The sequence below is a fragment of the Copidosoma floridanum genome, unplaced genomic scaffold (assembly GCF_036245765.1).
Source record: "Copidosoma floridanum isolate Cflo_tuat_1 unplaced genomic scaffold, Cflo_Japanese_pri ptg000021l, whole genome shotgun sequence".
Taxonomy (NCBI): domain Eukaryota; kingdom Metazoa; phylum Arthropoda; class Insecta; order Hymenoptera; family Encyrtidae; genus Copidosoma; species Copidosoma floridanum.
In genome coordinates this window covers 3,782,972-3,808,550 of record NW_028321898.1, presented here as the reverse complement: position 1 = coordinate 3,808,550, position 25,579 = coordinate 3,782,972, and the positions used below count along the sequence as shown (strand labels likewise).

The window sequence follows — 25,579 nt, the reverse complement described above, 5'->3', positions numbered from 1 at the left end:
GTCGATTACCTGGGTCGTCCTCAACAATTCAGCCGCCTCGCCTTGCACATGCGTCTTGAGGTGCTGAAGCTTCTCGACGTTGGAAAGTCGAGAATCGTTGACTATGATCGCAGAGAACAGATCCTTAAGCTCGAGCCAGTCGTTGAAATGTCCGGAAAATGTGGGCACAGCAATGGACGGCAGGTTGCGAGAGTTAGCTGGTGGAACAGGAGCTGGGTCTGATGCGGGCGATGCAGGAAGTTTTCTGAGCTGTTCAGCCAAATTAGCTGCCGAATCGAGGTAAGCTTCTTCGGCGATTTCGTAGCTGTTTTCATTGAAATAGCCGATGTCCTTAGTATCGTCTGAAGCAATGTTGAGAATCCTGAGATGAGTGTCCTTGAAGTCATCCCAGTTTATTCGTAGTTGCTGTATACGGCTCTCGATAATTGCACGAGTGAACTTATCTTTGCCGCGCTTCTTGAGGTTTTCGTTAGCATTGCTAATGCTTTTGTACAACTCCTGTTGACGCTTAAATAAAATATTGAGTTCCTTGACGTCTGCCATGAAGCAGTCGATGTCGCGATGAAGCGCTTGATAATAGGGCTGAGTGTTGGCAGCTAACGACCACCCACCTTGGCAAATTCAAGCACGAAGAGCATGCACACACTCTGATTCCTTGAATGACTCACTACTGCAGCTTCGCGAGAGCGCGTTCACCTACACGGCATTAAATGGTCAAGGCAAAATTCAAGGCTTCACTGAGCACTAGCACATATCCACTCCTGCACTGACCGTCGGTCCCTGGAACCACGCTCTGCTACCAAAAATGTTCACGAGGGAAGGGGTTTTATGCTGCTCCCAATCCAGTTCAGTCGTGTAGAGGTGGAAGTGGTTTACGGCGGAAAATAAATGTAACGCAAATGTGCAATAAAAATATATACAATATATTTACAGTGCTTAAATTATGAAAATGTGCTCAAGTGAAGGCAAGCGGAGAGAAGCTTTCTCTGCCGCCGCGGCGCGCTAACTAACTTACTATGCTCGCAGAGCAATATTTATAGAGACAAAAGTTAAAGTAGAAATTCTAGTACATTGATAAATAAAGGTACAAGAGTAAAGGTAAAACGGTCTCTTGGGCATTGCAAATGTACGCGATAATAAAGGCGTATGATCGGAAAATTACTTTAACTTTAATATAAGAATAACGAACGTGACGCAATTTGAATTTACAAAAGGTTTGTCGGCAAATATTCAGGTACAAAACTGAACAACCTTCTATGAATCAATTTATGACTTTAAATTTCTTCTTGACGATGAAATAAATCTCGGCAATAAGACAGTTTTGTCCAAAGATAGGTAAAGACGGCATGATCACGGTCAGGTTACAAAAAAGTGGTGTGGGGAGGCGGTAGGGGCCATGAAAACATTCGTGGGGGTCAGTGGGAGGGCCATAGGGGGTAGGTGGGGGAATGTGGGATGTTTTGAGAAAAAATACTATACAATATTTCCATGTGATTTGGTAGGAATGTGGTAATAGACTTTAACACATTGACAGGGCTGGCAAAATGGAACGTTACAAAATGCTACCAAAAAAAGTCAGCCCACCAAAATTTTATGCTTGCAAAGAAACCAAGGGATCCAGTAAATCAAAATACAATTGATTGTATTTTAGTTTAGCTGATTACAGTATTGTGCAGTAATCTGTAACTATTTGATTAAATATTCAAACATACATTGTTATTATTTCATCAAGCCATACGTGGTTGAGCCCCCTGGCTTGAATAAAGACTTATACCATACTTCTATACTATTCATGTAATATTTTGTGGGGGGTCAGTGGGGGGCCATGAAAAATTGTGCGGGGGTCGGTGGGGGGGCCGTGGGGGGTTTTGAGAAAAACTACGATATGTCAAAATAAGCAAGAAAGTAACAGATTTTCACTTTATTTTGTGGGGGGTTGGTGGGGGGCAAATGGGGGCGGTGGGGGGTTGGTGTGGAATGCCCCACTGAGTTAACTATATGATATGGGAAGATATATATACATATATAATTAATACCAGTATATCTTTTTTTGTAGGTTTTGGGAAAATAGTTGGATTATCCTTAAAAAGATTAACCGAGCCTAGTTTCTCTCAATAAGCGAGATATGCTGATTGCAGATACCCATTGCTATGGATACGTTTCTTTTTTTCACTTCCGGATTGCGAGTCATATCCGTTGAAAAAGTATAGACCATTCTTAGTTTCCAATTTGAATAGAACACAAATATCTTGTGAGATCGCTTCGAGTTTTGAATGATTTAACCTTAGAACAAAATTTTTTAAATCAATTGAAAAGAAAAAAAAAGTTCTACTTAATAAATCAATACTTGTAAGGTAAAAAAAAAAAAAAAAAAAAAAAAAAGTTACAAAAAGTTTTAAGACATTAAATATGCATGCTATTACAGACAAATTAGACACTTTTTTTAAATAAATTAAATGCTGTAATTATTTAAAGCAATATTTTAAAAAATATGAATATTTCCTGATGATAAATATTTAATTGTATGTGGTAACAAAAGTAAAATGTTGTTTTTAAAAAATTTCTACACAGCAGTACAAAATATAATATCAGAGGAGGGTGAGATACTATAACTGCATGTTGTGCATATCACACCCTATGAATATACAGTTATTGTTGATAATAGTACTAATTTTGAGCTATTTTACATTGTATGGTATGGACAAAAACTGTTATTATTTTAAAGACAGGCAAGATGCATTTTATATTTATTGTGCGTTGTAATGTCATTGTAACAAAAATATGTATTTCTTACGAAAACGGTGTTGATGTAGCTAACGATAAAGTCATTTCGCTGTCTATTAGTATTTTACATAACTCTGTCCTTAAAACAATTTATTTTCTCGTAAGAATACAATATAATTCTTACCATAAAAGATTCGCAATTTCTTAATGTTTTAAAAATAGGCATATTTTGTTTAACTGTGAAAATTAAAAAAAAAAAAAATTATAAGACTAAACAAACATAAATGATAATGCTATTTTATATTCATAAAAAAATAAATTTAAACTATTACTTTGAATGAACGACTGTTCTATGGTAAGTAACTAGCTTACTTTATCGTCACACATAATTGCTTTAACAGAATTTTCAATTTGGGTCATTGTTTTAGTCGGTTCTTCAGTACTTGTCTCATTTTCATTATTGGAAAAATTCCTTGCCTCTACATCCACTTCTAGTTTATATAATTTTTCATTACAAATTTTTTCACTTTTTATACTACTATTCATCGTTAATTTCAAATTTAAAATTATGCATTCAAAATGTTTTTCCTTAAACACTTCCATTTCCTTGTTTTGTTCAGGCAGAAAAATTTGGCTGATAGTTTCAAAATTCAACGTGTGGAACGCTGGTTTGTCAATCTTGTAAACTAAAATACATAAAAATTAGATTACAATAATATTCAATCAGATGTTAAAAAGTATTTTCAAAAATATTTTTTTTCCAAATAAAATGATTAAATCCGTGTCTGCACATGTCACGATTATATGTATGATTCATTGTAGCAATCCGGTTTCGTTTAATATTGCTTGACATGTACGAAATTTTTTAAATTAAAGAATAATAAAAGAAACCTTTAATTTACATAGCGATTCTCAACTATACAGTTACAAAAAAATTTTATGAAATTTCAGCAATATCTCATACCTATAATTGACTTTTACTGCTGTATTTAACTATCTTTCATTAAAATTTCAAGTATCATCCAAATATTAAATAAATGTAACCAAACATAGTAATAAGTTTGAACTTTTTTATCAGTACACAATGTAAAATGAAAAATTCAGGCCAATATAATAGTGTATGTCATGTCGAAGAAAAATGAGAACAGTGCTTTTGAATTTTATGGAAAAGGTATGCAAAATTTAATTTGTTGTATTTTTATTTTCTTTATTTAATTCCTGCCATGCACATGTACATCCAAGGAAAAGTGATTCTTTCCAGGCACTGACCCTAAATGGCAACATCGCGTATTGTTTCTCTTGGTTGACCAGAGATGGCGTTAGAGTCTGTAGGGTAGCCAGTCTTTTGCCATAAAAGCAAAGAGAGAGCAGTGCACCTTTGCGTCGTCTGCTAGTGCTTACGTTTAAAAGTTCCTGGAGTCAGGGTAATCGTCAACGTTGGTAATCTTGGAATTGGAGTCAGCATATTGAGAAGTGAGGGCACACTAGATCTGCTGCAAGAAGAACATACTTAATAAAGTTGCTACCGAGTGTTCAAGGTTCTCCCTTTAAAGTGGCTTGATGTCAACGAACACTGTCAGATAAGTAACAATAATTATTTGTTGTAAAGAAATGCACCAGAATAACTTGATACTTTGTGTGTGTGTGAAGCTTTTTTTGTTTCAGGATTAAAACCATGTAACTTCTACTATTTTATCATCGCAATGCACAAGTTATTGACAAGCAATAAGATACGCTGAGGAACAACTGTCTATTTATCTAGTGAGTTGCCAACAAGACCAAGTTATGTTGAAAAAGCATGACTATTCTTGACAACATGCCTGTTTGCTAAAAACCGTTTTTTTCTTATTTGTTTAGTAGTGGGACAAATAAAAAAAAAGGAGAGTCCTGAAACCTACGCAACACAGTTTCCTGATTTTCCTGTGAGCCAATTATTTGTTTGAATCCTGCGATGGAAAGTCTGAACGCCTTCTTCGTGCAGCCGTCAGTTGGAATGCAAATAAAAGAGTGGAGAGTTACGAGCAACAACGATAAGTGGTATTCTAGCAGTCTTAGTGGTCGTGGTATTCGTCTATTTGTTGCTCGATTCGACAACGCCAATTTTTCCATGACCATGCTCCTGGTTGCTTCACCGTAGTTGAAAATAGTGCTTGTAAGCAGGTAAATTGTTACTGGGTAAAGATTGTTTAAAAAATCTTGCACATTTTACTTGGTACTCATTCATCGCTTTCATCTACTTTTTGATCTATAATAAACCACTACATTGCATTTGTGTGACTATATTTCATGTTTGTATTTGAGCTAAGGTTAGTAGATCACAACAGAAAAAAATCTTTCCCCTAGCTTTCTGTAAATGATAAAATGTTGCATTTTATTCCACTTCCTACAGTCGCAGTAATAGTATTACCAGAAGGAAGCTGTATATCCAGATCTTATATCATTAACAGCGATGAAAATGAAGTTCATCACGAGCAAAGGAAGATACCTCAAGGACAAGTGGGCATCTCAGAGAGGCTGGACTATTTTCTTCAAGGCTAGTTCTAGTCCTACCAAGAGTCATCATTTATCAGGGGCTGTTGAAAAAAAAAAATTAAGAGCAAGTGGAATGTCATTAAAGTGAACTGCAAGTACTTCCGTAGTGATCGACTCAGGTAATGCAAAAGCCTGGACTAGAACCAGTAGCTTTAATAAGCTAATAATTACACAAATTTTTGAATACTGTTGAGGGCTTGTATCCTACACTAGTATTTATTCAGGGAATTTTTTTTATCCGTACTTATGGATCAATATGTAACAAATTCCATACATAACATTGAATCATTAAATAAAGATAGGAAATAAAACGATTGAAACGTAGGAACCGATTCTCTCTGTATTGAATTTTTATTAATGAAAAAAAATCCTAACAATTTCAATGATTTTAACTCCTTAATAATTATTAAAAATTACTATTACTAGATTTGCAGTTCATTAGCATTTCGTGCTATGCCAGGTCGTAATTCTCTTACCATTTCCGACCAGACGTTCTCGATGATATTTAAATCAGGCGAGCGAGCTGGCCATGGCATTCGCTGAAAACGTGGATGATTCTGGTTCCAAGTTTGAACTGCACGAGCTGTGTGCGTCGCACTGTTGTCTTCGACATCTCTGATTACCTCTTCGTTTGGAAAAAGCGGCATTACAGACCCCACAAGAAACTGTTCCAGGATCGCCACGTAACGATCGGCATTCATATGCCGACCGACTTCGACGATATCACCAGCACCATGCCCAGAACACCATCCCCAATATGCCTCTTTGATTCTACTACTATGGTGATTCAGAATAACACATTGCGGCAGATACCGGGAATTTGGAGGTCTCCATTTTATGTACCGGCCATCGTTGTTTGATGAGAAAACCTTTTCGTCCAAAAAGACGGTGTTTATACACTGATAAGGCGTAAGGTAAAGGCTATTATTGGCGAATTCAAGCCTGGCATTTGTATGCCTTTCAGTCAAGGCATTTTTTTTGGCAGCTTTGTAGCATTTCCATTCGGTTCTTTCTGCAACATTATTTCTTAATGCTTTGTAAGAAATATCTAAATCCAGGATTTCTGGTATTCACTATAATGGCTCAAATGGACTTACAGATAATTCTTCCAGTACTTGCAAAAGATTTTGTTGACTCAGTTTTCGAACTGATCCGTTATCTATACACACAAATAAGTTTTTCAAAATTAAAACAAGTCATGATATAGAGAAATTAAGAATATCAATTTTAAACGAATATATAATACTGACTATGTCTTTGATCTTCAGCTACATATCCCTCGATTTCTTCCTCAATTTCAAACTGTAGCGTCTACTTGGTTACCGTCTTCAGGCAGCAATTCACTGTCTGAGAAATCACTTGTATGCTGTCACCTGTTTCCCATAAGGTTCTTATGCGTGCTAGATTTACTTAATTAGGGGAGAATGCGACTGCCATTACGACAAATTAATATTCTTTATAAAAACACTTGTAATAGTTAATTGTATGGCGTCTTTAAATACGACGTAAGAACTTTCGTAAGTAGAAGTGGTCACTCTCCTTTGTTTATACAATGCCGTGAGTTCTGTATAAAAAACGCGTTTTGCCTATAGTTAAATTACAGTATAGTTAAAGTATTTTTGACTGTATGATATATAGTGGTGTCTCCTTCTAATCCAATATTTGCACTTCTACGTTTTACAAGTTTTCATAGCAGTATTCGCTCTTAGTTTTACGAGGGCGCACGTTTGTTTTTTGTGAATACACGTGTTCCAAGTAGTAAATATACCGTTACTAAATATTTTAATACAGTCTCGTATAAAAAAACGTAAGACAACTGTTGTGAAGGCCAAGCCAACTATTAAATTTGCATTAACGTAAGTTAGTTAAATTACAGAAATTAAGCTTACATAAGTTGCATGAGAGTTCTAGTAAAAAATCATTATTGTTCGATCAATAAAATATATGAAAATAAAGATGCATGTTAACATTGCAGATGGACCATTACTCAATCGAGCTCACCGCAAAAGGGTTTTCTGAGCAACAAATTCTCAACATGAGAAATTATATGCCGAAGGTGGTTGGATAGCATATGTCAAAGCTCAGATCTGATTTCAACGTGCGTAGTGTAGGCAACCTTACAGATGACTTACTAGATCGGCTATGGGAAGGAGTTGTATTTGACTTGAACCCTTTAGAATATGAAGGCTGTTTTGGTTTTCAAATGATGACAAGTGAGTAATAAATTGTTTTAAAATCTTCAAGTGAAGACGAAATGATCCTGCGATTTAAAAAAAAAAATTTCCGTATATTTTTATTATTTCTAAACTTATTTTTATTTAATTACAGCAGAGATGGTATGTAAAATCTATTATACATTGAAGCAGGATTACATGCGCTTAAAAAGTGATATTGCCTTCAGTTTCGTCAAGAGAGACTGGCTCAACAAAATTTAACAACATCTTCTTCTCGACTTTGAAGATATAATACCTAAATTGTAATTAAAAACTTTCACTACTTTACATTTTACATACTGACAACAAATATGACTATTAGGTAAGCTTAATATTATTACAATCTGGCATGTTACTTTTATTTATCTATTTTTGTTACGCATTAATCCAGCTTAAGTTCTTTAATTTTATAAGACCATGTAAGTTGTTTACAACATGATGTGTTATCGGATTATTATTTAATAGATCAAAATTCTCGATTGTTACAATCATGTAACCTAAGAATTATATAAGATGTAATTAATAAATAAGTACAGTTAAAGTTGAATGTTATCGTATTGTGTCGATGATAGACAATGCTTTTTATAAGGAAATAAATGATTGCTTTAGTTGAGAGTCCATAGTATGGTTTGTAATCTTTTTATTATACAAGTTTCTTATGATTTTTTGATTGTGTACCTTTTACAAAGTTTTTGATAATTATTGAGGAGTTAAAATCATTAAAATTGTTAGGATTTTTTTTTATTAATAAAAATTCAATACAAAGAGAATCGGTTCCTACGTTTCAATCGCTTTATTTCCTATCTTTATTTAATGATTCAATGTTATGTATGGAATTTGTTACATATTGATCCATAAGTACGGATAAAAAAAATTCCCTGAATAAATACTAGTGTAGGATACAAGCCCTCAACAGTATTCAAAAATTTGTGTAATTATTAGCTTATTAAAGCTACTGGTTCTAGTCCAGGCTTTTGCATTACCTGAGTCGATCACTACGGAAGTACTTGCAGTTCACTTTAATGACATTCCACTTGCTCTTAATTTTTTTTTTTTCAACAGCCCCTGATAAATGATGACTCTTGGTAGGACTAGAACTAGCCTTGAAGAAAATAGTCCAGCCTCTCTGAGATGCCCACTTGTCCTTGAGGTATCTTCCTTTGCTCGTGATGAACTTCATTTTCATCGCTGTTAATGATATAAGATCTGGATATACAGCTTCCTTCTGGTAATACTATTACTGCGACTGTAGGAAGTGGAATAAAATGCAACATTTTATCATTTACAGAAAGCTAGGGGAAAGATTTTTTTCTGTTGTGATCTACTAACCTTAGCTCAAATACAAACATGAAATATAGTCACACAAATGCAATGTAGTGGTTTATTATAGATCAAAAAGTAGATGAAAGCGATGAATGAGTACCAAGTAAAATGTGCAAGATTTTTTAAACAATCTTTACCCAGTAACAATTTACCTGCTTACAAGCACTATTTTCAACTACGGTGAAGCAACCAGGAGCATGGTCATGGAAAAATTGGCGTTGTCGAATCGAGCAACAAATAGACGAATACCACGACCACTAAGACTGCTAGAATACCACTTATCGTTGTTGCTCGTAACTCTCCACTCTTTTATTTGCATTCCAACTGACGGCTGCACGAAGAAGGCGTTCAGACTTTCCATCGCAGGATTCAAACAAATAATTGGCTCACAGGAAAATCAGGAAACTGTGTTGCGTAGGTTTCAGGACTCTCCTTTTTTTTATTTGTCCCACTACTAAACAAATAAAAAAAAAACGGTTTTTAGCAAACAGGCATGTTGTCAAGAATAGTCATGCTTTTTCAACATAACTTGGTCTTGTTGGCAACTCACTAGATAAATAGACAGTTGTTCCTCAGCGTATCTTATTGCTTTTCAATAACTTGTGCATTGCGATGATAAAATAGTAGAAGTTACATGGTTTTAATCCTGAAACAAAAAAAGCTTCACACACACACAAAGTATCAAGTTATTCTGGTGCATTTCTTTACAACAAATAATTATTGTTACTTATCTGACAGTGTTCGTTGACATCAAGCCACTTTAAAGGGAGAACCTTGAACACTCGGTAGCAACTTTATTAAGTATGTTCTTCTTGCAGCAGATCTAGTGTGCCCTCACTTCTCAATATGCTGACTCCAATTCCAAGATTACCAACGTTGACGATTACCCTGACTCCAGGAACTTTTAAACGTAAGCACTAGCAGACGACGCAAAGGTGCACTGCTCTCTCTTTGCTTTTATGGCAAAAGACTGCCTACCCTACAGACTCTAACGCCATCTCTGGTCAACCAAGAGAAACAATACGCGATGTTGCCATTTAGGGTCAGTGCCTGGAAAGAATCACTTTTCCTTGGGTGTACAAAATCTGATTTGTTTGAGGCAATTTAAATTTCAATATTTACATACAATTATTTACACTAAGCCCTGTGTGTGGGTGATTTTTACTCTTATTGCGTTTGTTAACTTCTGGAAGACCGAGAAAGCTCAAACTACTAATATATAAAGTGTCAGTTCCATACATGAAACATAAAAATCATGTTAGAGCTCTCTAGCTCTAATAGGAATTGAGTTACTCAATATGGGTGAAAAGCATTTTTACAATTCTATGATAAAAAAATTTCATTTGAACACCTTCAAACTACTGAGATGTGATTTGGGTAAAGTATAGTGAATTTATTAATGAAACATACGAATCCTGGAACTCAGCAGTAATTCTGTTTTATTCTAAGCTTCATGTTTTACTGATAAGGTGTAAAATTATTAATTTTGTCTACTAAATGTACAATGCAAGATTAACCTTGCATGCAGAATTAAAACCTGTTACCGTATCAACAAAAAAATGCATACTTTCAATTTTACTTGGTTGGATATATGAGTTGTTTTTTTTTTTTTTACTTATGAAAGAGCAGTTGATTTTCCCACAAATACACTTATTTCATGCTTCATATATTATAAGGTTTACTTTATTGTTACTGGTTTATGAATCAAATAATTTGAACTTATAAAATGGTGTTTACCTCCTAAGTATACTTTCTTAAGTATATGGTAATTATCACAATATTTTTACACAAGAATAAACTGTAAGATTTTTTAAAATCAATTACTTACATGAAAATAATCCTATTAAATTGGGAAGCTCTCAGTCTCTCAAGATTTGTTGAACAAAATCATTCATCTTTCTTGCACTTGATCATCAGTTAAGGAAGTTAGATGGTGTGGCAGCAGCTGTTTTTCTATATAGATATATATTCACTCACATGTTTACTTGACAATCAAAACAAACTGTGAGAAAACAATGTATAATGTTAACTTTTTAATTTTATTGAAAGCACATTTTGTATTAAAAAAGTGTACCTGCTAGTTTACATATTATATACCATGGCATTAGGTATAGGAAAAGCTTCAAATGATACTTATAGTATTGTTTTGATGCTGGCGTTTTTTCTCGTGACTCGAATTTTGAAAGCCACAAATTGAAAAACTCCCAGGTATGAAACTTCTAGTTTTTAATTAAACGGCATAATTCTCCGGGATGGTGCGACTTTAATTGTAAATCACCAGAAACGGATTGATTTAACAAGATAACATCAAAGAGTTTTCAATTTTAAAAAAAATATATTTACCAAAGAAAAATAACTACAAAGTAATAATCTAGAAAAGATGACTTGACTTTCAAAAGGCTGGTGTTAACCGTTTTATTCTGTTGAGAAATGGACAGCAACGAAACGACGAGTTCGAGTCGTTCGTGGAGAGTGCATCAACAACGAAGCTTTTCTTTTAGTGCTTAAAATCTAAAAAATAGATAATCTTTTAAAAAAAAGAAAAAGAATTGAAACAATGAAAAAAAGGAGCAATTTTAGAACATCAAGTGGAGAGCTGATTTCTTCGAAAGGCTGCTGCTACTGCTGCTAACTGCACGACTTTGGCACGAATTGAAAATTGCCAACTAGGACTCGAAGCGAAGAAGGAGCTGCTTTTCAACGCATGCTGACTGTTCGTAGTCTGGAAGGCTGGAGAGCAAGAGCGCCGTTCGCGGTAGACGAACTGGCGACGATATCTCAAATTAAGAATTAGATAATAGGCAAGGGGCGCACACACACGCAAGAGCGTCAATTACGCCCGCCTTAAGGTGTGTGAGCCCCTAACCTCAAGTACAGCCTCTTCTTAGCTCTCGAGCAAACTGCGCGCAGCAAACGAATAAAGAATCTTTTCTTTCCCTTAGCTATTCAAATCTTAACAAATATTATTATACAGATGTACGTCTGTAAACACAACCTGTCAATCTAGCCTTACATTTACACATATCTTTCTACAATTATACATATAAAATGTACTGCGTGCACGGCGCGCCGTGCACTGTGCATTGTGAAAAGACATGCACAGTACATAAAATATCAAGACTCACTGTGGTACCGGAAAATTCTGTACCAACGTTGCTGAAATACTTGTGCTAGCATAAGTATAAAATTGACTTACCAGCTGTTTTTAATATAATCTAGGATAGTCTGACAATAAATGTAACTAGTTGTATGAAATAAGGGGCTAGTATGTTATTTTTTAATCTTCATTGTTTCAGTTACAACTTTAAATGGTATGTACATTCCTCCGTGCAAACACAAACCGAGTATATGCAAACTTAAAAAACCTACATTCGATTGTCGGATAATTGTTTTTGAATAAATTGTACAATGCTTTCAAATTATTTAAAATTAGGCGTTTTTGATTCACTTTTCCATATCCATTCACTTTTGTGAAGATGCAATTTTATTTTTCTGGGATTAATTGTGTGTGATTATCAGACTGATGAAAATCAACTATAGTGTTGATATCATGTACTTCCAAGGCTGAATGACTTTTAGAATTTGAATCGCTTAGTATACCTTTGTCTTAAGCAACAGTTTTTGCAATACTTATCATATGGTAGGTGGCAGTTCGGAAATTTAGCTGGATTTTTTGCTACCACCAATGTCTGAAAATAGTCCAAATTTTGACGCGATGTTTTCGATTTGCACTAGTATTAGAACATTCTTGTAAAATTCTTACAATTTTTGTATCATTACCATCAACGTCATCAACGTTTGGACCATCGTCGTTTATACCAGAAACTTGTCTTGAAGGCTTCTGTGATTTATTGAACTTTTTTGACAGAATATCGGTTTTGTGTCAATTTTTGTTTTTTAATAGGTAATGACCCTGGGACACCTAATCCTCGGTTCCAATTGTCAATTGTATTATTTAGTAAGCTTCCATTCTGATCTGAAAATCTTGAAGTTTCTTCACTACTACTTTTAGCATAATGTGATTCTTTAGTAGATGACGCTAAGGTATGTTTCTGCTGCAATAAATAAGAAGCGATATAAGCATCATAAATTGATTAAACAATATGGATTTGACAGATGAAGTAATATATTATATACTCTCGTTTCAACTCTTACTTTATCATTTTTTTTTTTGGGCTTTTTAGGGTGTACATACGACAAGAATTGCAAATTTTTTGTTTCAATGCCACAGCAGTTACTGGTAAACGTATTGCACGCAGCTGACTCCAAGTAACTTTTCGCAATTGTGATGTTTGCTTTTTTGAACGACTACACGAACAAAAAGGATAAAAACATCCATCAGTGCAGATATTTATGCCTTGTATTGTTTGAAACACTTTCTTAGACATCGTGTTTGTATCAAAAACAGTTATAAGATATGTTTTGATGTGTGCAAGCGTGTGTATCTATGTGAATTGGTAAAACAAATTGATCAATCAGCACGAAAAGATTTATCTCGGTGCCTTGCCAAAACACTTGGTAATCACTGCTGACAGTGCCACTATTTATTTCTCTTTTTCAGAAATATTAGTACCAAATATGTTGTTAATAGTAACTGATTGTTATATCGAACAAAGTAATACTAACTAGCAACGTAGTTTATCTACAGTTACAATTAAACACTTTTTCACTTTAATTTTGCGCTATTTGACTGCACATGCAAATGCACTAACTGAAGCAATATATGCACCCAACTTTAGAGAAATAGCATAGTTACAAGCCAAGAAAATTTTCGACTTGAAACTTCAAACATTAAGCAAATCTAATGTAATTCTTTTAACATACAACTGTCAACACTTTAAGAAAAACGAAAAGAGAGAAAGACAGAGACAGACAGGGAGACAGAGAGAAAGAGAGAGAGAAAGATAAAGAAACAAAGAGAGTAAAAGATGCTTACAGATAAAACGGAATACCAGTAAAGGTTCATTGTACAGTCTTATTTGTTCGTAGATATTTTCAATTAATTAAATAAATAGAATGCATAAAACAAATTTTTATATTACTAAGATAACATTATGGAGTTAAGAAGTGTGCATGGCGTGCGAAGGAACCCACGCGTTGATACGACGCACACTGCTAGATTAATTTATTTATTTTTAATAGTAAAAATAGTTTTTCCATTAATTGTAAAAACGTTTTTGGTAGGAAATTTAACTTAATAAGTATGCAGAATATATAGAGAAAAGAATACAATAAAAATATTTAAAACTCACTACGAGGATGGGCAATGGTGAAGAGTCGATTTTAATATTTTAATTATTGATAACAGTTTATATTTGTCATTATTACTTACATATGTATTTTTTAAAAAATTATATTCTTTTAGCTTTAAAAAAAAAAAGTTTTAAGCTCTAACAGAACCGGAGATATGAATTTTTGAAAATGGGTCTCCAAGACAAAAACCATGTAACATCGGTGTATCCACATTAATTTTTTTTTTCCTCTTGCTTCAAAATTTTTCGCGTCGATTTTAGAATACTAAATGCAGAGGCCAATGTGCATCTGCAAGGAGGTAAATCACCTACAAGATTGCTCGTAGCTAAGGTACTACGACCATGCATGACTCACATACATGCACGCTGGCCTATGCTGACTGGAAACAACGAGCAAAGTAAAAACGAAATAATTATGAAAATCAATTGATGCAATAGGTTAACTGGGAACAGCTGCGCTGAAGTTTCATATTAGATATTAATATATATAAACAGAGTTTAATGTTGAAAATTAGAATAACTTAGAGTTAAGACCCATAGGCTAAGCGAAGCAAATGGTAAAATTATTGCATATTGCTAATACAACGTGTACACGCTGCACCATTAAACCTGCACACCATTAGCCAGCAACAATATTACATAAACCTACGAAAGCAATCTTATTGACTCTCAAAGAATTATCCGATTTTTACCATTCATGTTTGCAGGCTCATGGTTTACTATAAAACCCTTTTGTATCACGTTAACAATTTCATAAACATACTGCAATAACCCAAATTGTAATCTTGTTAAAAACTGTCACTGTTTCAAATGTAAAGGACAACGGGAAAGTCATGGCACTTTCCCCTTTTCCTGACGCAGAGATGTCGAGAGAGAGTCCGCACTCTTGCCCCCAACACGAGTAACGGAGTTCCCGATTCCCCAGGGCACCCCGAGCCGACTTCCTCTCCTACGACAAGCAGAAAAACCCATAGTTGACCAAATGCTACTAACATTTTGAAATGCATCTACAACTAACAATGAATAAGAACTATTGGTAAACCTAAGTAAGTTAACAACATAATAGTTCACTAATAAAAAACAATAGTGTTTTAACCACAGAAACCGCTGTTGTTAATTAATCATTCATAATTATTTATTAGTCCGATCAATGCTCACGTGTACAGGTGTAACTAGCGGTAATTCTGGCAATTATTATAGTTATTAATATCTAAAATTAACTACTACTAAGACTATTATTAATACTACGAGATGCTGAATATCTATTCAATCAAAACTAAATATTAAGCGATTTTCACCGCTCTTTTTGCATTGGGCTCGATTGAATGGGTGAACAATGGTTACCATTTGTTAATAATGATAATACCACATCTCAACGTTAATATTAAGTTATGATAAAATCTCGTAACTTTTAATGTAAAAGAGAAAGGAAGGGCATGAGTAAATGAATCACCTCCCCTTCTCTTGACGCATAGAGGAGAACAAGCCGGATATGGGATGTGCCAATTTCTGAGTGGCTAAACTAGAGCAGTCCTAGCCAATTAGATTTTCGGCTATTATCATTTCTGCAAGATTTTCCCCCGGCAACGATTTTTCTCCTGCGTTGTTATCGAACCAGCGCGTCACCGAGGTCCACTACTCCTTATGAAAAGGGCCTGAAGGCACAGGAAAAATCAGAGAGTTTAATTTCACCCTCGAACGGTTGACTGGGCAGCTAGAGTTCACCTCTGCCATCTCACGGTCTTCCACGAGTGCGGTTACAAAGCTTCGATCTCGGACACCTCGCGCTGGTTCATTCCACTGTACTTACGCTGCATATCCAAAACCAATAAAAGTAAGTCAAATTCAAATACAAAGTGATAAGTTCTTCTTTTTCCTCTCGGTTCCAAATGCGGACGTGTTTTGTTAAAGTATAAAATTTGGTATCGGTAAATACCAAGTTACGAAATTAAATAAACAAATAAGTCCCCAAGTAAAGTCTAGGACAATCGCATTTACCCCGGATGGTACTTGTGGATCCTAGACCAGTCGCGAACTTAAATCATTTTTTCCCTTAACGTAACCACTAGAGCGTAACTACCTTTGCTCGTTACGGTACTGGTAACCTTTAGATCGCGAACGGGATACGGTACGACATACCCCACCAAGTATCCTCGATAAATCTGAGGCGCGCCACGAACAAATACATCGCATTATTGCTCGACAATCGCGTCGATTTAATCAAAGCGGTCGCCCTCACCCCCTTTCAAATACTCAGACAAGGAAAATAACTACCCTTTAGCCCCACGTTCCACCTACGCGTCCAGTGCGAGTCCCAAGCTATTAAGCGAAAGCTTAGGCTCGAATGGTAGGTTGCGCCGACGTAACACCATTAAAATCTTAAATTTTCGATACACTGTATTTCCAGAAATATTGATAAAAAAAAAAAATATTTGAACACGCATAATTTTTTTTTTCTATATACGACCTGTAAAAATAATTTAAGCTAAATAAAAAAAAAGTTACTCAGAAAGGTGTTCAATTCATGAAAGAATGACCTATATACAAAAAAAATTGAAGTTTAAAAAACAAAATCTGCGGGAAAATCAAAAGATAAAAACTGCACCATTGTTCAAAAATTAATTTGTTAAAGAAACTGTACTTTAATTGACATGTCACAAAAATCGAGTATAAGCAGTTTGTAACACATGTTAAGTACAACAAATTTTAACTAAGGATGCTGATAAAAACGAGAAATATTGGCCAAAAAACAGCGTCAATAAGTATTCAACTAGCAATAGGTTTCGTCGTATGAATGGAAGTTATAAGAAAAACTTTTGAAGTTATACTACTATTGGCGCGTATGCGGGAAGGTAAATCAACGATTTCAAATTTTGACCTTGAGCAAAAATTTGACGGAAGTGGATTTTGCTTCATTCTCCCCTTCCGCCTCAGTCCCCGTGACGTACTTCCAGTGTTCTCTACACCACATGATGACACATCACATCACCAAGCTACACATTTTTAATTTTATCAATTTTTTTTTTTTTTTTTTTTGGAACCAATTCGAAAAAAAAAAAAAAGTTTCAGAAGAGATTGGAACCCTCAACCTCCTCCATACTGACTGAGGTCCTTACCAACTCTGTTATGAGCATACCCGAAATGAGAAACTCAATTACTTTATTTTATTATATGGTTTGTTGCTTACTTTCAATGCAATTTTTTATTTACTGTGTAATAATTCATAGGGTTTGATTCTATATTAAATAAATAAATAATTTATTTAATGAAATATATTTTTTAGGTACATGTTTTGAAAATTTCGAAATTAGTACATGTTAGCAGAGCAGCTTTGATATAATATAATAATAAACATTTATTTACTTATCACTAATTTGTTACTTTTGAAATAAATAAATAACTGTTTACACAATTTTTCATATTACTTCAATATTTTCAAAAATTAAAAAAAAATTTTTTGTACTGTACAAATAAAATAATTAATTTTTGTTGTGTTTTATTTTCTTTACAATTTTTCCATTCGTGATTAAAGTGATTTTTTGACTTAAGGACGTTCTTTCTATAGTTACTGGGGCAGAAGTTCAGAGAAGTAAAAGGAACGACAATGTGTACAGTAAAGCTAGCAATTGCTTTTCTTATGTGGATGTACTTACATACATGCTTTTACGCACACTACATCGCCTCTTTCTCAATTCATTTAAAAACCAACTTGCGGGATTATTTGAAGATTCGATAGCATTATCTAAAAATAATTTTTTGTACCCAAAAAATTTTGAGATTCCTACAAATCATATAAATGCCGTTTACCCTTATTTTTCATAAGGTTACATGTTCAAAATCGATTTTTTAAAACATAACATATGTAAGATAATGGCCCAGTCAAACGAGCTGCAATTTTTGTGGGTATTTTTTATGCTATTTTAATATACGTTTGTCGTTTGAATATCTATCAAAAAAACTTATGTGTGATGAACGCCCTGAAGGAACATCCACTGGCATGTAATACTACCCTATTAAAGAAAGCTATACTACAGGATGATTTTTCTTAATTTTCTATCTACAATTATATTTTGAGTATTAAATATGGACGAGGAATCAGTGTGAGGTCATATGTGATGGATGTGAGCGTGACGTTACAGATGTAATCAGCGTAGGCAGTAGGAAGTTGTTCTGAAATCACCAGAAGATTCGATGAGAGCACACAGTCTTGTACTGGCCAGCCTATGTATTATTTTTATTGTATTGTGTCGTAATGTATTGTTTATAATCTTTAACTCAGTAAATATTAAAATATTTATTGAAACTACACCCAACTAACGGAGGTATACTCTTTCCAACGATAATTGGCACCATTTTCGTACACAATATCGTTTCATAGAAGGTAAATTTATAGTTATAATTATATTATCTGCGATATATTTTTATAGAAGTATAACATTACCTGGGTACCCAAGCACCCGATGTCTACTGATTTGAAACTAAAGATTATACAACCCGAAAATTAAGTTTTTCATGTACACGACGGGTTTTCAGAAACCAGAAAATTAGTACGTGCTAAAGGAATTAGATATTGTTACACTCAGTACTAAGGAGCATTACCACCAAAGTATAAACTTAAAAATTTATTTATTCAACTTTAGTATTACAGACCAACTTCGAACTCAAACAATTGAGTATATGTAGATAGGAAATACTTCACGGAAGAATCTTGACAATGCGACGAAGATAATTGTTATTGAGAATCTACAGCGAAACTGGCCTGAAAGATTTGGCTTTAAAGAGGTGTTAGAATGTATAAATTTCATTTAAGAATATTATGTTTAACAAAATCATTGTGGAAATCAAATGTCTTTTTTATTAACCTACTTTTTAAACTGTACAATTTTTGTACAAGTTAGTTTAATTGACAATAAACTGATTCTATGAAATAAAACGAAACATATTCAACAATTATTTTTCTACCAATTCACATCCTATATTATTATGCAGCACGCTTAATTACACATAATATATGTACATAACCATTGCGTGCACAAGATTTCATAAATGCAAGTAGAGTGCACAGACTCAAGCAGTGCTGCATGATGGAGCAAGTAAGCACAAGCAGTACGCACAAGGAAGATGCAAGTCCTGCACGCTAATTAGCTCTAGGAGAACGGAATCCAGTAAAGATCAGCACGAACGACCATGCAAAAGCGCTCTCTAATGACTATCACGCATTGTGTGAAGCGCCAAAGACCAATGCAAACCTATTAGGTAGCACATCGAAAAAAAGCGCAAGAAAAAAATGCTCAAGAGTTATTTCTGTAAAATATTAAAATCATTTCAATAATTGCTTTTAATAATTAATTAAAATTTCTATCCAAAAAACAGTAAGTATGGAAGCTTTGGTGAAACTAATTTTCATACAAACTGTACCTCTCAAGAATTGGAAAATTGTTGTTGAAGAGTAACGAAATTAAAATATAAATTACAAGTATCGAAAAAATTATTTTCAGTTGTGGTTTGAAAAGAAGTCAAATCACAAAAATTGCTTTATTAAATTTTTTTGGTGTAGTACTCAGTAAACTTGAATTTTCAGAATTCAACCTTGATTACTGAGCACTGTGGCAAAAAATGAAAAAAAATATGGATCATTAACGAAAAGAAAGGATGGGTATAAAGTTTTAAAGTCGGCTGATCAAACTTGAGTCCCAGAAATATTTAGTAATAAGCTTTGTAAACAAGAGTACACAAGTCTAGGCCCAAATTATTTGCGGCATCTGGACGGGTACGATAAGTTCAAGCAGTTTGGCTTTGTCTTTCATGGTTATGTTGATGGCTTCTCTCGAATAATTTTGTGGCCAAAGAAGGCTAGTACTTATAATGATGTAACGATCGTAAGGTTCTACTACTTAAGAACTTTAAAGGAATTAGGCTTTCTTCCAGGCCTGATAAAATGTAACAAAGGCTCTAAAAACACAATGATTACTTTTTTATAAATCAGCTTAAAAGAAAAACACAAGGATGCATGAGCAGGCCACAAAAGTTTTATCCAAAAAAAAATGTGAGAAACCAGAGAAGTAAGTCTTTTTAGGGTATAATGTGTGAACACTTAGCAGATTTTTGCATTTACTTGTTTGAGTGCAAGCAAAAAAAGAATAAGTTCAATGGAACAAGTTTAAATACAAAATATCTTCACTTCTGTTTTAGCCTACTTATAAAAAAAGGACCATCAGTTGACCAGAAAACTTTGGAATTGACATACTATATGAAAGTACGCAGGATTAATTAATGAATGCATTACAAAGCCACTGTTTATTGATCCATTACTAAAAAAGCTTGATTATTTGTTACTGCAAAATTATTTTATCCCAACTACTCTAGAAGAAGCATTAGCTTTATTCAAAGATGTATTAAATGCCATTGACGATCAACATTTATAAGCCTGCATTTTAATAAAATATTGTGAGTAACACGAGTTCTTTGACATAAATTGATATTTATAAAATCGATTGTTTGTGTTATTTAGGTATGCATAAGGGGATAAGGGCTAGTTCATTATACGAACAACGGTCCTGGATATCACATGTTAGCCTACATGTGTTAGGAAAAGAAAGAATATCAAATAGTGCATTGGATATCTATTACTCATCAAATTTAAGCAAATAAGGAGCTAGGTATACACATACATATATTAAGGGTGCATAAATACTGTCTACTATTGTACTATTATTGCTACGTTGCCTTTCATTTTTGTTGTTGATACTGCATAGCGTAAAATTTTATCAGGGGCTTGTGTGAAAAAATGTTCTATTTAAAGCTGTAGTACTTGTAGAAAAGTTTATTTTCATTTGATGAATAAAACCATCAAGAAGCCATGTATAGAGTGTGCATGTTTATTTTAGTAAAATTTATAGACCTTTCGCCAATCAAGGAGGCCCCTTCCAGACATATTAACAGCCCCACTCGAGCCGGTGCCTCAAACACTCCCTAGAGTTTGCAACCAGTGATGCCAGACGGGACGGCATTCCCTTCAAAGCAGAATTCAGTATTCTAGAGATCCGCAAGCTATAGGCTGGCGCAACTAGAGTACAGTTCGAAATAGTCTCTACCCCAGTTTCCCTACTCCTATACTCTCCCTCTCCATGTGATGTGCATGGTTACCCCAAGCCCGCTTAACAGCTTATATATCACATCTGTACCTCTTCATTCATATGACACCGTAGCCGAGAGGGCTGCGTAACTTATACTTATGCTGGTCATACTTTCGAATCTTATCAGCGCTTTTTTTTTATTCTTTATTAATTAATTTTTTTATTTATTTATTTATTATTACATTTTTTTCTTTACGGCTACTATTTTAGTACAGCCATTAAAGTAAATTTATAATTACAACAACTGCATCGACAATATATTCTTATTTAGGTTATATACATTGAGGGCTTCAAAGAAAAAAGCATCAGTTTATTTTTTCCGAAAAAACTAACAATACTAGCTGCATTTTCAACTAGAAATAACTTTGAATAAAAATCAATTATTTTTACCAAGCTCCCATAAACAATAACAAGAGATGACAATTCTTCTCTTTCTACTTCGTAGTGGTATCAATTGATTAACTACGGCCTTTGACAAAATAACCTGGTAAGCGTGTGTGTATTACAGTTGTAACTAATAATAATGTCAACTAATAAACAAGCACGTTTGACCCAAAAAAACTAGTGTACTTAAGTATTTTCTTTTTCAATAATCAACAGCGTTAATTAAACAAGTAACTCTAATATTTTCTTCTTAAATAAATCAAATTATCAACTAATAAACAAGCACGTTCAAAGAAATAATTAAGTACGCCCAAGTCTTGTCGATTTTAATTTATTACGACATTAACAAATGAACTAGAGCTTATAATACACTGCCCTATTAGATTTTAGTCTTTTTATCTTGAATAAACGAAAATATCAATAAATGCACAAACACTCTTAACGTAACAATCTAGTGCACTCTAATGTTTGTATTTTAAATTTATGCATTTGTCGATGAATAAACAGGCACCTTTAACAAAACATTCCAGCCTAGTTGAATCCTTTTATCTTATACAAATTAAGTTCTCTATTAATAAACGTGCGTCTGAATTGTACGTCCAAGTAATTTTGACTTCGGTTTTTCATCACATTAAATAATAAAAAAACAATAATTAAAAAAATAAACCATTATAATCTGGTCCTTTCTTGTATTTTAGTATATTTAAGATAAAAAGACTAAAATCTTATGGGGCAGTGTATTGTAAGCTCTAGTTCATTTATTAATGTCGTAATAAATTAGAATCAACAAGACTTGGGCGTACTCAATTATTTCTTTAAACGTGCTTGTTTATAAGTTGATAATTTGATTTATTTAAGAAGAAAAAACTCGAGTTACTTGTTTAATTGACGCTGTTGATTATTAAAAAAGAAAAGACTTAAGTACACTAGTTTTTTTGGGTCAAACGTGCTTGTTTATTAGTTGACATTATAATTAGTTACAACTGTAATACACACACGCTTACCAGATTATTTTGTCAAAGGCCCTAGTTAATCAATTGATACCACTACGAAGTAGAAAAAGAAGAATTGTCTTTTCTTGTTATTGTTTATGGGAGCTTGGTAAAAATGATTGATTTTTATTCAAAGTTATTTCTAGTTTAAAATGCAGCTAGTACTGTTAGTTTTTTCGGAAACAATAAATTGATGCTTTTTTCTTTGAAGCCCTCAATGTATAAAACCTAAATAAGAATATATTGTCGATGCAGTTGTTGTAAGTATAAATTTACTTTAATAGCTGTACTAAAATAGTAGCCGTAAAGAAAAAAATGTAATAATACATAAATGAATAAAAAAATTGATAAATGAAGAATAAAAAAAAACGCTAATAAGATTCGAAAGTATGACCAGCATAAGTATAAGTTACGCAGCCCTCTCGGCTACGGTGTCATATGAATGAAGAGGTACAGATGTGATATATAAGCTGTTAAGCGGGCTTGGGGTAACCATGCACATCACATGGAGAGGGAGAGTATAGGAGTAGGGAAACTGGGGTAGAGACTATTTCGAACTGTACTCTAGTTGCGCCAGCCTATAGCTTGCGAATCTCTAGAATACTGAATTCTGCTTTGAAGGGAATGCCGTTCCATCTAGCATCACTTTCTGCAACTGTCATCATAACTTCAACTTACACATTAAGTCAATATATGTTAATAAATTGGGATATTGATTGCGAACTGTGGGGAGTGCTTGAGGCACCTGCTCATGCAGGGCTGTTAATGTCTGGAAGAGGCCTCCGTGAGTGGCAAAACCTCGAAAATTTTATTTGGAATAAAGATACATACTCCATACATAGCTTTTTGAGTGTTTTATTTATTGAATATATACACGGCGTGAGACATAGAAAGAAATCGAACTATAAAATGTATTTTTATTCGTTACGTTTCTCTTAACGCGTATATTTATAATATTGTATCTAATACTTTGACAGGCAACAGCTATTTATCCGGGATCCTGTATAAATATCTGGCAGCAAATGGATCTATGGGTAAAGTAAGGACTTCTGCAAACTAAGACAGCCTTTGATGGAAGTTATACAAAAAATTTTAGAATCTGTTATGTCAAAGATTTACGCAGGTACAATTGTCTCAGACTTTTTTTCAGCTGGCGAGATTTATTTGCAGATGTATGGTTATCTGTTAGAATACTGCACTTACAGTACTCGATGTGACATACTAGTACTGGATCATTCATACCCTTTCGTATACTTCAATGCTTATAAACTATATCTCTGTACACTTTCAAATTGTTAAGTGTAATTAATTTGGCACACTTTCTTAATCAAACAGTTGCATTACACATACAGCAACATACATTTTGCATAAAGTGTACTCTTTTTTTTACCATCGTTCAAAAAGTGATGTGAAAGTGTGTGATACAAGCAGTATACTAAGGTTTTCACACTAATAAAATAGTGAGTTTTTATAATTACACTGTATTTATATTTCAAAAACATCACGACAATTTAATACATTATTAACAGTCTAAATAGGATTAATTTTATATTTCAATAATTCGCAAACAATTCGTACCTGTATTTGTTCAAATAACATGTATATGTTTTGGGCTTCTTAAATGAAATTTCAAGTTTACTTATACATAAAGAAGTTCCACAAGGAATAAGAATATGAGAGATTTATGAGTGTTCGGTGATCACTCATCTGAATCTAACTCCAAGTCTTCTATACACTGAAAAACATTCAACAAAAAGCTTGTTCTTGGTCTTTTAGCCACTTCGTAGTCGAAGCAAGGGGACAATAGTTTTAATAGGGTTTGGGTACAAACTCAATTTTCGGTTTTCATTTTCGGATCATTAATTTTTCAAGGCATCTGCTAAGCCAAAGAAAATTTTACCAGTATAAATATGCTATACTGTTTTCTTTAAGAAAAGTTTCTACTAGCACGCAAACTAATGACCAAACGTTTAACTTTGTGCTTTCGACAAGGATATTTTCGGGTTTCAGATTCTTGTGTACAACACCTTGATTCGAACCATGATTTTAAATGATAGCAGTATAAATCTTTTTTATAATAAATAATTTTTTTCTTGATTCAAATAGATTCGTTTAACAGTTAATATGTGCCTCGTTCGTAATCTTTTCAAGATGAAATTCCTTTTTGTACTTAAAATCATTTTGTTAGAACCAAGAAGTTGATCTTTTATCAAAAAGTTAGGGAAATATGCATACTTGTGCTTCTAACCTGGAAGAATCGTTTTCTAAATTGGTTTTGCTCTTTTAACTTCTTGCAGTAGATTCGTTAAACATATTCAAATTATCTTCATAATCAGAGGCAATTGAAAATTCACTAATTACATCTTTTATTTCTTGTAAATGATCCAAGCTTACTTTCCCTCTATATAATACTAAATTTCGATCCTTAAAAATCAGGTTTAAAAATTCATTTAGTCAATTAATACTTTTTGAGCCTGAAAAAAAATAAGCTTTACACTCAGAAACTTGTTTAATGATAATAAGTGAATTAATTTCCATTTCTAAGTCTACTGCTTGCTTTATATTTTCCCGATAAATCACAGTTAATGCATCAGGGAAGAGTGTTTTTAAAGTAGATAAGTGAATTTTTTCTTTTCTGACAGGAACTTTGACATATACAGTGTCATTTTTTATGAACACGTGATCCATACTCGGGTTTCAGTGTTGACACAATGATTTCTAATCTACAATTTTACATTAATTCAATTGGTTGATGCAACGATTATGGCAATAACTAAGAAACTAAATTTAGGCTTCTTGGGTTGGTTAAAATTTAGACACAGCACTGCGGGTGTAGAAAAAAAATCTTTCACTCGTTTTTCTTCTAGTTTCTTCAGTAAGATTTGGAGTGGACTGGCTTTATTATTTCTGGCGTACCACGTGATAGGTTATAGATACATATACAACGCGTGATAGAAATGAGAGGACATTTTTACTTGGTTGTTCGTGCTGATCTCTACGGGCTTCCGTACAAGAGGAGCTAC

The 25,579-nt window shown here is 33.7% G+C and overlaps 1 protein-coding gene across 6 annotated transcripts in view; it reads right to left on the bottom strand.

Moving 5' to 3' along the window:
- Nucleotides 1–25,579, bottom strand: part of PIP4K (phosphatidylinositol 5-phosphate 4-kinase) — a 541,345-nt gene that overhangs the window by 432,463 nt on the left and 83,303 nt on the right. Inside the window, exon 1 of one of the 6 annotated variants that reach the window (XM_023390967.2) lies at nucleotides 10,621–10,650. The exons of the other annotated variants lie outside the window; for them this stretch is intronic. The gene's annotated coding sequence lies outside the window, so the exon portion shown is untranslated. Of the gene's footprint in view, nucleotides 1–10,620; nucleotides 10,651–25,579 lie in introns of those variants that run through there. 6 annotated transcript variants of the gene reach the window in all.